This window comes from Montipora foliosa, chromosome 1 (genome assembly GCF_036669935.1).
Source record: "Montipora foliosa isolate CH-2021 chromosome 1, ASM3666993v2, whole genome shotgun sequence".
NCBI classification, from domain to species: Eukaryota; Metazoa; Cnidaria; class Anthozoa; order Scleractinia; family Acroporidae; genus Montipora; species Montipora foliosa.
The window spans coordinates 7,759,135-7,774,134 of NC_090869.1; the positions used below are offsets into that span (position 1 = coordinate 7,759,135).

Consider the following 15,000-nt stretch of genomic DNA (forward strand, 5'->3'; position numbering starts at 1 on the left):
AGGCAACTGACATACCATATGTCATGCTGATCTGAATCCATGATGAGTTGAAAGGGAAGAGGGTGGTAGAAGGTCTTGACTTGCACGAGGTTATCCCTCTGTCCAAACGCGCCCCACATGGAATTGAACGAAAGTTTTGCGTTCGTACTCCTTCCCGGGTTTTTTTTAGCAACCTTGGTTGCGTCCCAACGAATGTCCTCGTGACGCCTCCACATACGCCTGCCTGACGTTGCTCGTCCGTGTCACACCCTCTTGGCAACCCGACGCTTCTCTCTTGAGCTTGAGCCACGTGTTTACATATTCCTCAAACAACCTGCGGCGTTGCTCCTCAAGGTGACAGACCTCGTGGAGCTTGGCGATCCGGTCCCCCACTTCCACGACTTTTTTCAGTTTGGGGGTGTACCGTCAGTTCATGCGAAGCAATTTTTCTGGCTCTCCGATACCTTCAGGCCTAGCAAAAAAGAAAATTAATATTTAAAAAAAAATTAAGATGGTGGGTTTTACAAGGCATCGACATTTCATTTGATTCTACAGGCATAAGAACCGTGCGTGTCTGATCTTCTCGAGACAGGGGTGAGAGATGGTTTCATGCAGACTGGGACGCCTAAAATGTTCTCTTGTAAACATGGCGGTTTGCTAGTGCAGTTGTCTTTCTGGCTTTTGTGTAGATAAAAACTGCAATGGATGCTGTATTTTGATGGTAGGACTGGGTGGTCCGACACTCATAAAAAAATCGATGAAATGAGAATCGGGGGGCTTCCCTTGTCATGTAATGGCAAAACTACCCAGAATCCATTTTGGGCATGAGAGAAGCACGAGACTGGCACTCATGGAATGGCTGAAGCGCAGCCTGAGGAAAAAGTGAGAAGAAAATTTCTAGCCACATACTAAGGAATAGCCCTGGTGTGTGCCGCTAACGTAGAGTTTTGATTTCTGAACAAGCGATAAAGTAGTGCCTTTTTCGCCCTTTTGCAGGGCGCGTGCACATAATGAGTTGTAATCTGTGACCCCAGTGCTTACCATATGACAGCCACGAAACGTTTCTTTTAAGCAGCCAAACTCCCCGTTTTACTCAAAAGGGCATTTTTCATCATTTAGTTCTTGTATCATTGGACCAGTTGAGGCATTTCTTTTTTGGGAATCACGATCATTTCTTCCATAAAGTGGCACTCTCTCTCGTGGCACAGGCTGCTCAGATTCAGGTCACCTTCGAAGAGGACGTGAAGAAGACACTGTTCGCACAACTGAGGCGAAGTCACACGCATCAGCTCGCGATGGACCTTCTTATAGTCGTCGTGGAGTCATTCATACTTGTTATGCCAGGTACGATTCTCGTTCCACAATCTGGAAATTTCCACCTTGGATTCTTGCAAAAGGCCCATTGGGTTTTGAAGGGTAGCACGCATTGACACACTTCGCTCAGAATCTATATCCCGGATAATCCACGATCAAGCCGGCTGCCACGATCAATAGGGCTATTCCATTCAACAGGGCGTGACACCACTTGAAACGGTAAAACATGTTACAGTGACACCACCATTGTCTGTGTTAAAAGGCAAAGAACGAATCCAACCTTTGAAGTAATTCCGGTCTCCATTGTTCCAAGCTGGCAGCTGTCGAAGTTAGCAAAGACACGGAGGTCGCTCTAGTCGGACGTAGGCCAGATTCTAGGTACTCTTCCATCGTTATAGAGAGCACGGGCAATACCCTTCTTGGGGTTTTTTATACTACTGTACAGGTTCGGGTCCAACCTTCGTCTTTTAATAGGTGTGAGAAGAGTCTGTAGCGATCGCCTGAAGCGGGGTGGAAAGCCATCATGGTCGTTGTGTAACTTTTTCGTATGTTTTCAAGGTACCACGCCAAAGTGTCGGAACAAAAGGACCGTATCATGACATTACAAACCACCAACTGATCCCAAGGGTTCTTGCAATTGAAGGCAATCACGTAATGAGCATTACGTGAGACTTTCCAGGAGAAAACATGTCTTGACACAGATACAGGATGATAATGTTACGATACAACAACAGCAACAAGTTTATTTGTACCACATGTAAATAGGGATACACGAAATAAGTAATAGACTTAAGAAAGGTACAATGCCCCCTAGAAAATAACTAAAAAGCTAATCTAGCTAGGAGGCAGGATAAAAAATGTTACGTCCAAAGGAAAAAAGTCGATTCAGGGAGGCAGAAATATATATAATGATAAAAGATAGGCAAACAAAGAGAACGACAAAAAAAAAAAGAAAAAAAAAAGAACAATAAGAAGACGTCACTTCAGACAGACTGGAGTAAAGAGAAAGTATAAAGAAGATAATTAATATGACATAATAAGAGACTTTTTAAGGGAACACTTAAATTTGTGAAAGCGAAAAATTTTTAAAGACGCCTCAATATGATTCCAAAGAACAGCCCCCTCGAAACGAATGTTAAACTTCTCATAATTAGTCCTGGCAGTAGTAATACAAAACGCTGATTTAGAAGACTAGTAGTATTATACTTGCCTGCTTGATATAGTAGTATAAATAGTGAAAAGCAGAAGGTAACAAATTACGATAAAATTTAAACATAAAGACACAATTTAAAATAATATATAACATCACGAAATTTCATAATGTACAAATGTTTGAAAATGGGGGAAGTATGAGCATTATAACAAGAAAAAGTAATAATTCAAACAGCCTTCTTCTGCAGAACAATAATAGGATGTAAAGTGGCTTCATAGGTGTTTCCTCAGATCATAAGACCATAAGTTAGAAAAGAATAAAAAAGGGAGTGATACAACTGAATCAATTTATCCTGGGAGACAACAAGACGAAGTTTAGCTAGGATTCTAATGCTTCGGGAGATTTTCTTGCTTAACTGGTGAATGTGCTCCTTGAATTTAAGGTGAGAGTCAATGAAGACACCAAGGTATTTTAGATAATCCTTCTGTTCAATAGATTTGATTTAACAAGTATAGAAATGGATTTAGTGCCAAATTGACCAGAATTTATAATGTTATACTTCTCAAGATATTTTTATAAGCCATTATACATTAATTTATCGAGTCTGATTGAAAATTGACAAAAGGGATATTGGTCTATAGTTTGATAAAGATGATGAAGAACCAGACTTGTAAACAGGAATGGCACGTGCCATCTTAAAAGAATTAGGAACAGTACCAGAAGAGAATGAAAAGTTACATAAAATCTTCAGAGGCTTCGCGATAATAGAATTCAGACTCTTAAGTAAAGAAACAGAAATGCTAAATGGACCAGAAGCTTTTCCTGATTTGAGACTTAAAATAATATCTTGCCTCCTTCCTCCATGCGATCGTCCAAAACCATCAACCCTCCCGTCTTGCCAAACCACATATCTAAATCCTCTGAGGTAGGAATACCCTCATGCAGTTTCCCCCCAATGTCGACCAGGGGTTTGAATCCGTCCTTTCAAGCTCCATAACAGTAATGCAATTACGAAATTATATATGAAATGGATCATATATGAACTGCGGATATGAAATCAAGTGAAGCTACGATCCTCGCTGTTATGACGGCAATTTTAACAATTGCGTAAAGAAGCCTGAAAAATTCAGCACTTCAACAGGGTTTAAACCCGTGACCTCGCGATACCGGTGCGACGCTCTAACCAACTGCATGAGCTATGAAGCCACTGACGTTGGGAGCTGGTCATTTGTGGGTTCTAATGTTCCCGTGAGGAATGAATCAACGATGAAATGATATATGAAATGGATCATATATGAACTGCGGTCCACATCGCCAATCAATGCTTCCCCGTTTTGTTGTGAGAGTCTGTAGTAACAATGTACCTTCGAGGCTCGTTCTTGATTGGACGGGATGGAAGACGATAGCTGGAAAACACCCCTCAAAGTAAAGAGACAAATGTGGGTCGTGGTGTGCCAAGTGGTCCAGTTGCTGGTTGGTGGTGGTACAAATTCCATGCTTGGTATCCACCTCATCCCGTGAAAAAACATTTTTATACTCTATAAATTTTGTAGAGAACAGCTCCTTGTGGATGAACCTCTAGCATATTTCCAAATTCGGCAAACATGACTACATTGATGACATGGTCAACGGCTGCTCCCAAATGAAAGATGATGCGCATGTCTCCGTCTTGACGAGGGTTCAATAGACCACTGTCTGCTGCTCCATTAGCTACGCTGTTCCACATGAACAATGTGCAGCACCCATTACCTCCCCAAACGTCGCGAATCATCATGCTGGGCTGTCCTTTTGTCCAGGCTTGCAGAAATCGAAAGTAGCCTTCCATGTCTTTTTGGCCATTGTTTGCATTCAACTCCAGGGTTTGATAGGGATACTCTTCACCCCTCACCAACTGCTTGATGCTGACCAAACCAAACGTTTGGAAGGAAAAGGGGTTGTAAGTCACGTTGCCATTGTAGGAATTGGTGTGCAGCAGCTCTACGATCAACCGATCAGGAATTCGGCCTTGAAAGAGATTTCCCTCGTGAAAATGCAATTGATTGACTGGGTGAGAAAACACACGGATTTTACTTCTCACCGTAGGATACCTACAATCGGCGACAATATTAGTTGAGACAGTTGCCAACAGAGCACACTGGCAACGACACATTCATTGTTTGCCAAGAAGACTTGTCCAAAAAGTACGTTTTCGGGATACTTCTGCCTTCCCCACCCTAATCAATGTTGTACCGCTGTTGACAAGGCTCGTAGGAAACAGAAAAAAACACAACATTGTCCCGGGGGTGCAGGGGAGGGGGCCATTTTCGCACCGAGCTTGAAATCGACTCTGATAAGGGATAAGAGTGTCTCAACAATTTTGACGCCGATTGTAGCCACCTCTCGCCCTCTCGAGATGGTGTCTGGCTTCTTCCAAGGTCTTGTACAAGGGAGCAGACAATTTCAGTTAGCACACGTGGAAGCTCATCTTGATGTCACCCTCATACAAACCTCCTGCTAGACCCACACCATTTAGAAAGAAGGCCGGGTTATTGTAAAAGAACGGAATCTTCAATCCCATACCAGGTGGCAAAGGTTTGCCCAAGAGGAAAATCTCTGAGTGAAGTTTGGAAATTAGGGTTCTAAACACACCTGCATGATAATGAACTTGCTCGAGTTTGGAAAGTTGCAGCGCTGCTTTTTTGTTAGCTGTGAGTGCCGTATTATCGGCGTGCGGGCGAGTCCAAGCCATTTTGGCGTACGCTGTAACTGGGGAACCAGCCCTGGAGTCTCAGCAAACTATTGGCTTCCTGCGGATCATAGTTGAGTAGGGTCTCCAAATACACCTTGTACTCATACGTGTCCGTCTATGGGCTGACGAGGGTCCATTTCATGTGAATAGTCAGTTGTTTGATGAGGGTGTGTGCTAAGTTGATAGTAGGGTAAAGGTTTTGGCCATTGGCTAGGTTCCTGTTGTCACTCTTTTTCAATCGGATTTGCCTTCGAGAGTAACTACGACTCAAACCCACAAATTCATCCATGACAGGCATCACAAACTCCATAGGATTGATCCCGGTTATGACAGTAGTCAATTGGTGTATACGGTACGCCGTCACGGAGGTATCGGTGCCAGGTAAGTCAAAAATTTGAAGCGCTTCTTGAATGAGTTCTTCTGACTATTGGTGAGATGGGACTGTCGTCATCATCGTGTTTGTTGATTGTAGTATTGTGGACGATTTCGCATTGTATTTTTATACGCTTTGACTACTCTACCAAGAGCATGACCTAATCGGAGTTAAGTGCGTTGATCTATGACTGGTATCATACCACCGTGCATCAATCCTCGAGACAACCCTTTCTCTCCACGGCGAGTTCTGGGTCTTGTCTGCACTGGATTCATTTCAATCGAAAATGTCTGTCACTCTACGCTTGACTGTTTTTACATCTGCTCCCACAGTCTCTCTGGCTTTGCGTTTCAACGCTCTCTTAGCACCCTCTTCTGAAGCGTTTGCGCAGCCAGTCGAACAATACCTCGTGTCCTGCCCAAGTCTTGGAGTCATTCTTGCCAAGTGTCTTTGACCGTTGAGCGCTACCCAAGGTTCTCCCCACTTGATCGGTGGGAGTGTAACGTCTCAAACTACCTCTACGCATCGTTTTGATCATATCATAGGCTCGGTTCTCCTTTTTATACTTCTCGTTTGAAATGCAGGGTTTGCATGACATGTCCTTTACCAAACGGAACGAGCTTTCCATTCGTTTCAGAGACTTGTGTTTCCACCACGTCGATGACTTCGTTTCGCAGGTGGGATATATTGTACGTGCAACGGTTCAAAATACACCGTGCCTTTCCCTTCTCTCTTGTTCTGCACTTCCCGTATCAAGTCAGTGACTTGATTCCCCACAATGCTGCTACCTCCTACATGCGAGTACACATGAAGGGTAAGCGAGGGAACACCTACCACGGATCGAAAGGCCTGATTTAAATTAACAAAACACCAGTTGCAACTCATGCTCAACAACAGCGCCTCGGACGGCACTAAGCAAAAAGTCCCTTTGCCATGGTCGTCTTGAAAGTCCCGCCACATAGGTAAATGATCTAGATCGGAGACCTCACCATTGATGAATTCTTGATGTGGGTTGGGTCCTAACCCGCCATGTTCTGTCATCCACCCCATCTTGATGGCTAATGTTTACTCGATGATAAACAAGGGAGTTTCAAGGGCACCTCGTACTTTTGCTGTGGGTGTTAGCAATCTGTAGTTCTCGTTTGTTGCCTTGTGGAACCCAGGTAAATTTTTGTAGATAAGGTGTTTGCCGTCTTCATCTACAAACTTTTTTTTTTCTGGGCCCAGGCATGTCCTCTTGCTTAGATCAAAGCGATCATGATAAGACGATGAACATCCAAGAAGATGTCCTGACTTTGTACGCACAACACTAGACCCCCGACCGTCCTCTGGTAGCTTTCAAAGATAGGATGATTGAGCGGAGATGGTTGACCGCGTGGCACATTCCCAACATCGCCCTAGAACCCTTGTGCTACCCGAAATTCGACGAACTCCCTCGGCTGACCTCTGTCGCCTCCTGCGGTCGTCATCAAGATCCTCTGCGACATCGTTGATTGTGGAATGTTACCATTTCGTCCAATGGATGCGTGGTCAGAGGGAGCTGGACCGAGACACGAGTTATGTCAACCACGAGCGTACCCGACGGTTCCTGGAGGCCACAAAACCCTCTCCTAGTAGTCAGCATAATAGCCGAACATCGATGGACGACGAAAGACTGTCAAACTGTACACAAGAACGATCAAGTCCAAAGATTGTGGCCGACATTGAGGGATTAGGACTTGATTTCTTGATACTTCAGAAACAAGTTGAAGAAAACACAAAGAGTTTGTCCATAATAAATGCCCAAAAGCAAGACGAAAATGCTTCTTCTGCCGAACTCCTTGATTGCAAAAAGATATTTGAAACGTTATTATCCTCGGTTCCCAAAAAAAGACAATGCAATCAGAGAGTTGGAAGAAAAATGTTTGACCTTTGAGAGCCACGTTTTGCTGTTTCTGACAACCTATAGAAGCTAAGAAAGGTAATTTGCGCAAAACATGGAACCTAATTAACGAGCTAACCTCCCATAACAGCGGCAAGACGTCCAATATCTTGAAGATCAAATCTGACGATAAAACTGTTAGTAATCCGATTGATATACAGAAACTATTAACGAACACTTTACAAATATTTTGCAAGTACTAGCGGAAGAAATTCCTCCGACTGTAGATGTCCTGAATTTTATCTGGAAAGCACTGATAAATCGTTTTCTCTGCAAACACAAGTATTGATGATAAAAAGGCCAATGGTTTTGATAAGATTCCGAGTAAACTGTTAAAGACGGCTGCTGGTATTATCGCACCTTCGCTTACCGCCATATTCTCTAAGTCCACTCTTACTGGGATATATCCAAGGGAATGGAAAACGGCCAAAGTAACTCCAATTTTTAAAAAGGGTATTAAATCGTATCCAAACAATTATAGGCCATTTCTGTAATTCTATCATTATCTAAATGACAACGAATTACTATTTAGTTGCCAATCAGGGTTTCGCTCCTTACATAGTGCTCTTACTGAAAAATTTGGAAAATGAAAAATTTTGAAAAATGTAAATTGACCACAGTACAGGAAGTGATCAATTTACATAATCAACTCCGTTGATTGACCAAATTTTTGTGTACTACTTCCCCACCGACGCAGCACCACAGTTTCTTTAGAAACTACCCCCTTTAGTACTCTTACTGCTTTGCTTGAGGAGACCAATGACTGGTCAGTTAACATCGACAACGGGTTATTAAATGGCGCCGTTTTCATTGATCTTACTAAGGCATTCGACACCATTGACCACCAGATCATCTTGCGTAATTACTTGGGTTTTTACCAGGCAGCTATCAGGTGGTTCCCGTCGTACCTAAGTGGTCGAACCCAATCATGTGATGTCAACGGCAAGCTATCAACTGCTAGCGATCTCAGGTGCGGTGTACCGCAGGGCAGTATACTGGGTCCTTTGCTATTATATTAATTATCCTAGTCCTATGCTTTATATTGATTATCTCCCCAACTTCCTGGGGGCCGCTGCGCCAAGGATGTTTGCTGATGACACAAACATTACACCATCGGCTAAAACGTTAACGCCGGGAACTCAAACAAGCCTTGATCCCTGAATTAATCTGTGACTGCGAATGCTACAACTAAGGTCAATACGATCATGAAGGTAAGTGGAAAATACTAACAAGTTGTATTCTAAAGCAACTGTAGTTGTAATTGAAGGGGTAGTTTCTAAAGAAACTGTGGTGCTGCGTCGGTGGGGAAGTAGTATAAATTTACAAAAATTTGGTTTTATCAACGGAGTTGATAATGTAAATTGGCCACCGTACAGAGATTCTAAAAGCTGACGTTTCGAGCGTTAGCCCTTCGTCAGAGCGAATCCAAATTCGCTCTGACGAAGGGCTAACGCTCGAAACGTCAGCTTTTAGAATCTCTGTACGGTAGCCAATTTACATTATCAACTCCGTTGATAAAACCAAATTTTTGTAGTTGTAATTGACGACGCAGTTTGGACATCATGCTGTGACATCATAAACGGTATCGAGATTGGTCGGGATGCCGGGATTGAGGAACCCTATTCGGGACTCTCATTATTGGGTCAAGGCAGAGATGATCTGTCCAAAATTAAGACGTTGAAATAAGAATAGACGATCAAATCATCAAGAAGGTTGAACATACGAATCCTTAGGTGTTACCATAGATGCTCAACTCACTTGGCGCAAACTCGTTGTAGAAATATACAAGAAAGTATCCTCAGCTATAGTTGCCCTCGAAGAGAAATTTCCTTTCTCCGCGCGGCCATGTAATATCCTCTATATATCTTACTAACCTCGTTTTCTCGGTTCTTACTGAAATTTACGGATCTTCGTTTTTTCCCGTTGATTTATGGCCCGCGCGCGTTGCGCTTGGGCAATAAGTCAACTGAAAAGAACTCGGTCTGTAACTTACACTACGGACTGACCTCCAACTCGGCTACTAAGAAGCATTTATTCAGTAATCTTGGAATCTAAACAACCTCGATGCAGATGTTGTGTCAATGCGAGACCATGGAAACGAGGTGCCATGTTGCCCTTTTGAGTAATAATAGACATAGTTGTTAATGGTTTTGAGTCTTAACGATTTTGCCTCTTTTCAAATATAAGGGATCGCCATCAATTCCTTGCAGATGTAACCTTGCTTTGCGAGAGTGGATGATAAAGCTTGGTAAATACCGAGGTGAATTAAGGTCGGCACACACCAGGACATGTTGCCGAGACATTTTTCCTCGTGTGAAGTGCCCGTTTTTGCGTAAATCTTCTTTGACAAATTTTGTTCCCACAGCACGTTGCATGAAATTCAGCTGGTTTGAATTAGTGGATCATGAAGTGGAAAAAAAATAACCACAATTTTCAATATCGCAACGTGTGCACTGCTCTGCAAATGGCCCGCTACAAAACAGAAATGAGGCAATGGAAACGCACTATTGGCTATCCCAGGCTCCTTTTTCCTCTCTCCTTTTCAGGCAATTGAGTGTTCAGTGTTTTCGGTGAACAAAATTACAGCTCTCTTCTTCGAATAACATCATTGACACCAGTAAAAGCTACAGTAACTTTTTCCGAACAGTAGCGTCCGCCTCCTTTTTTACTCATAAACGAGTTCCCAGGAGCCCGCAGTGATTTCTGTACTTATTATGTCTCAATGCGGTTCTTGAGCACAAGTTTGCGTACTGTCCTTGCAACATGCGACCTATGAGTACACACGAAGGGGCTTATCCCCGCCTCATGTCCCTGCAACATATCCCTTAGTATGTGCCGACCCTAAGATTTCCGCAAGCAAACCTGGCGTCATGAAAGTATAATAACAAGACGTCGAGAGTACTGAATAATTACTTCGCATTCAATTTCCAGCGCTTAATTGCGCAACCAGAAATCAATACTAATAAAGTAGATGGGAAATGTAAAAATCACTTTTTTGCGACACTCCTCGGGAGAAACTGCTTCAGGGCACTAGGATCAATAGGTGCATCCCAGAAATTGCGAAAACTAAGAACATTTTCCAAAACCAAGTCACAATAAAACTGCGATCCTCTTTCCCAGCTCAAGGGAAACGATCCTGTTCACACTGGGTGCAAGAGAACGGAAATTGTCCTTTTAGTGATCTCCCAGTTTTCCTAAAAATGTGCATTTACGCTGTTTAAATTGACCGGATGGTTGATGACAAACTTTTTTTTAAAATACTATAGCGTAATAACTGTTTTTTAAGGCCTGTTAGACTACAATGATTGTTAATTGACCATGTATTCATGTATTCAAACTTTTTGTCTTTGTGGCATTGAATGGGCGTTTCCTCTCCTTACTGAAGTTCTGGGTAAGAAATTAATAGTTCCTGAGTAATGAGCTAAAGAGAAAACTAATCGTTTCAAATAGAACTGTTGATGTGATTTGGTTAAAAATGCTTATAGAAAAAATATTGATCTAAATGACTTATTAAAATGTGTACAAAACCAAGAAAAGTAGGCCGCCCATATTATTCACCAAAAAGCGATGAAATAAAACGCCTACCAGCTTAAACAGATAGAAAACCGTGACTAAAGAGAAGATCGCAGAAAAGCACCACAAAGCACCACAAAGCACCACAAAACATCACAAAATTATTTTTGCAAAAGCACTTTTTGGATATCTATTGTACCGAACGGGGTGCAATTTGGTATAAGGTCTTACAAACGAGCTTAATGTTTCCAAAAATATATTATTTAAAGATAGATTAAGGAGTGATTATTACTCGCCTACACACAGACTCCTGTGCTATAAAAGATATTAACAAGAACTAGGACGGCTGTTCTCAACGGAACAATAAAAGGTTTTCGCGCAGGTGCTCAACCAAGTGATATTAACAATTTTGTGATAATTCACCGAGTTGGACCAAAGCTTTTTCAGCACAAACGTTTCAGTTTCACTATTAAATTCTGAATTTCAGAGACCAAAAACAAATGTATTTACTGCCGCAATCCTCGTGAAGAAAAAAATCAAATTGATAAAAATAAGTTTCTTAGTCTAATTGGTTTAACTAGTGCTCTTCCCAAATCGATCACCGATCTTTAACATTAGTCAACAAAAAACATACTTTACAAAAGCAGCATTCAAGAGTATAAGACAACTTGTGGGATTTTAAACACAAAAACTACCGATTCAAATGGGAAAATTAGGAACTATAATGAAAGAATATGATAGAAGTAATTAGTGAGTAAAGTCAAACTTCCTGCATCATTTATTTGAGACACAATTGCAACAAAGTTGTAAATTCTCAACCGGAAGAGCGGATGCAAGGAGCTGTAAATGAACCAAAAAATAAATAAAGACGTACTAAATTAATAAAAACCAAACGGTTTTGCTCTAAATCACTTAATCCAGAGTTCCTTATGAACTTTTCCACGTTTGAAACAGAAACCATTCTATATACGATCTTTAAGAAATTTGGATGCCTTGTCGAAAAGAGGGAAATATAATAATTGAATAAGGGCAATAATATGGGATTGACTCTCTAATTACCGTCGATAAACACTGCGAAACCCGTTCTCGTCAATGATTGACAACTTCGGTCTGCGCTAAGTGAACCCACACCTCAAATAGAAGTCCGCGTATTCATTTTCAGTTCTCTTGGGCGGCCTCGAGAGTATATTATTGATTGTGTCTTTCTCTTTTGCTCGGGGCAAGGAATATTTTCACCCAATTTAAGAAAAAGATAATTACGCCTATTCATAATTATATAATCTTCTATTATCATTGCTATTCCCCCGCACGTCCATTTCAACATCAAAAGTAGTTCCGGAGCCCCGCTGCCGCGTGCTTCATCAGCAATACATAAATAAGTAGCGGTTATCAGAACTCACAACCCATTCGCGAACAAACTGAAGAAATATCCATTTCAACATGTCTTCAAGATTCATTGCTTTCCTTTTCTTGGTATTTGTGGCAGTTTATTCCCTTTGCAGTCGAGAAGCCGAAGCATTTACGGCTGGAGCTGGAAACATCGGCACAAGGAAAAGATCCGAAGGAGGGAAAAGTACAGAGGTAAGGCATGGTAGACCGTGCCTCACGATACTAGTATTCTTTCACAGGCATCAGTAAGCTACTGCCTAGACCGACACAAATTAATCATACAAGTTGGCTCGGTTTTTATGGATCTCTTTGGATTGCATCGCCCTTCACCCTGCAATCGAATGGACTATCGGCGATACTAAAGTTTGCGAGGAGATATCATTCAGCAGTTATCCCTTGAAAATTTTTGAGGTTGAAGCTTCGTATATCAGGATAGGCCAGAATTTAAAAAAGCATTTAAAAATTCTCTAGTCTTATACAAAATGAATGTTCACTTAAAAACTCACCGTTTACATAATATCCTTTTTTTTGTCCATGCTTCTTGGTGGTACCATATAATTAGTGGGGTTCTCTTATTCATAAATATAATGTACGAAGCATTCGATTAGTCAAAACAACAACCTTTTTTACTGCCGGTATAAAAAAAAACTTGGCTCACCACTTTCTATCACAAAATACATGAGATAAAAACTAAGCAACAATTTCAAACGGATCAAGTTATATTGTTACACTATAAGAGTCCCTGAAATGGTCGAAGCACTGAAAACTCTACTGGAGGAAGTTCACACTTGTGAAACCTTGGAATCTTCTTTTGTGTTAGTTTTGGATGAGTTTCGTCTTTAACTTCGTCTTTACCCGAGGCAAGTTATCTAAAATTTTGTATATTTGCAAGTGACGCCATAAAAGCTTCTTCTGTATGGCCTGCAGGCAGCTCTAAAGGTGCTAAGGGATATATGCTCGTTGATCTCTCGCAAGCCAAGAATACGGCTCTTTATTTTGTAAACGAGTAGATACTAGTAAAGGGGTGATGTCACGCAAAATGATGTAATTTCATGACACCCAAAATGCCCAAAACGTAGAATGAAACATTGCAATAATCACTTAAAAGAAATAGAAATACAGCCAAAGGAAAGGGAAGCATAGATGGTCACAAATGTACAATATTGAAACGGATTGCATTTGGGTACTCTTGAAAATAGTCCGCCCGACGTTTTTCAAATTTATGGCAAATAGCCTGGATAAAGATTGTTTTTGCTCAGAACCATCTTGTTTGTGATGTAACGCTAATTTTATCAGTAAAAGAATTTCACATAACCATTTCGTGATTAACTTAAGATTGCCCCAAAACATCCTAAAATAACGTGACGTAGCCCCAAAGAAACTTCATGCTAATTTTTGTATAAAAAAGGTAAATTCAAATAGTAAAGTAAAGTAACTTTATTTAACGTCGACAGCTTATAGGGAGTGGTCGCCCAGTCTCCCGAGCCAAGTGCTCATGTATGAAACGCTCGACTAATAACAAGTCAAGTGTTGGTTTTTGAGGAGAGGGGAAAAACGGAGTACCCGGGGAAAAACTTCTCTGGGCAGAGAAGATAGCCAACAAACTCCACACACATATGGGTTTTTTAAAACGGTTTTTACGGTTGATCCACATTTATTTTTTTGATATCTAGCCAAGAATGCTGAAACTAGCATTTCCGAGCTTCAAGATTTCAAAATTTTCTGGCGGAGAATTCTCCCAGAACCCCTAGAAGTTAGCATCTCCGGCACTTGCTTGCTCTCACCACTATGCCAACCCTGCTCCCTAACCTCCCCTGCTTCTCTTTATTAAGGAATGTGATTTTCTTATTTTAGCTTCGGCATGCTTTTGGATTGCGTCTAATCTGTAAATCTGCGGAGTTGGCTTGTTCAGACTTCAGAAAAAAAGATGCAAAGGAACAAAAGAGATTTCCCTGAAGTGATCAGTATAAATGAAGCAACCTGTGGGAACATAATTCCTATAAAGTGGATCAGACTTTGACGATGAATCGTTTACACGAGGACAACGCTATAACCATTGATTAAAAAAAAAAAATGACGGCGAAAGAAAGCAATGTAAAGACAGTGATAAATAAAGCATCACACATTGTCAAATCCAAATAAAATATATATGCGTAATTAAAAACACTGGGATTTACCCTCTAGTTTTTCTCTAGGCCTCCCATAAGTCAGAGTACTGTAACCTTGTTAAGTAAGCCCCCTTGCGCCGTTCCTATGAATGAAATAAGAGGTAGGCAATGGAGTTCATACAAAGACCTTGTGTTAAAAAAAAAAAACCAAGTTTCTTTCTTTTAACTTAAAACATGCTATGTTAAATCCTTCACAGTCGCTCATTTTGATTTAACCTTGAAGAACAAAAACTGTCTTGTTTAGCAAATGTGCTGATCTCCAAAAACATTTCTTGGAGGTCGGGTTTAACCTTGATACAACCACTTTACAATTTCGACAAATGTCTTTGACTTGATGGTACGTAAGAGCCTATACAACAGTTTAGAGAAAGAAAATTGCGCTAGTGAGTGAAACGTAATAAATGTAGACATCTAAGTTCAAAAACATCTTAATAGATGGAGACATCTAAGTTCAAAAACATC

General features: G+C 41.2%; 1 long non-coding RNA gene across 1 annotated transcript; it reads left to right on the top strand.

The window, feature by feature from the left end:
- The first annotated feature begins 12,113 nt into the window (after positions 1-12,113).
- Positions 12,114-14,536, top strand: LOC137969988 (uncharacterized). Its single transcript, XR_011116748.1, has 2 exons — positions 12,114-12,562; positions 14,225-14,536. It is a non-coding gene; the product is annotated as an uncharacterized lncRNA (long non-coding RNA).
- The last annotated feature ends 464 nt before the right edge of the window (positions 14,537-15,000 follow it).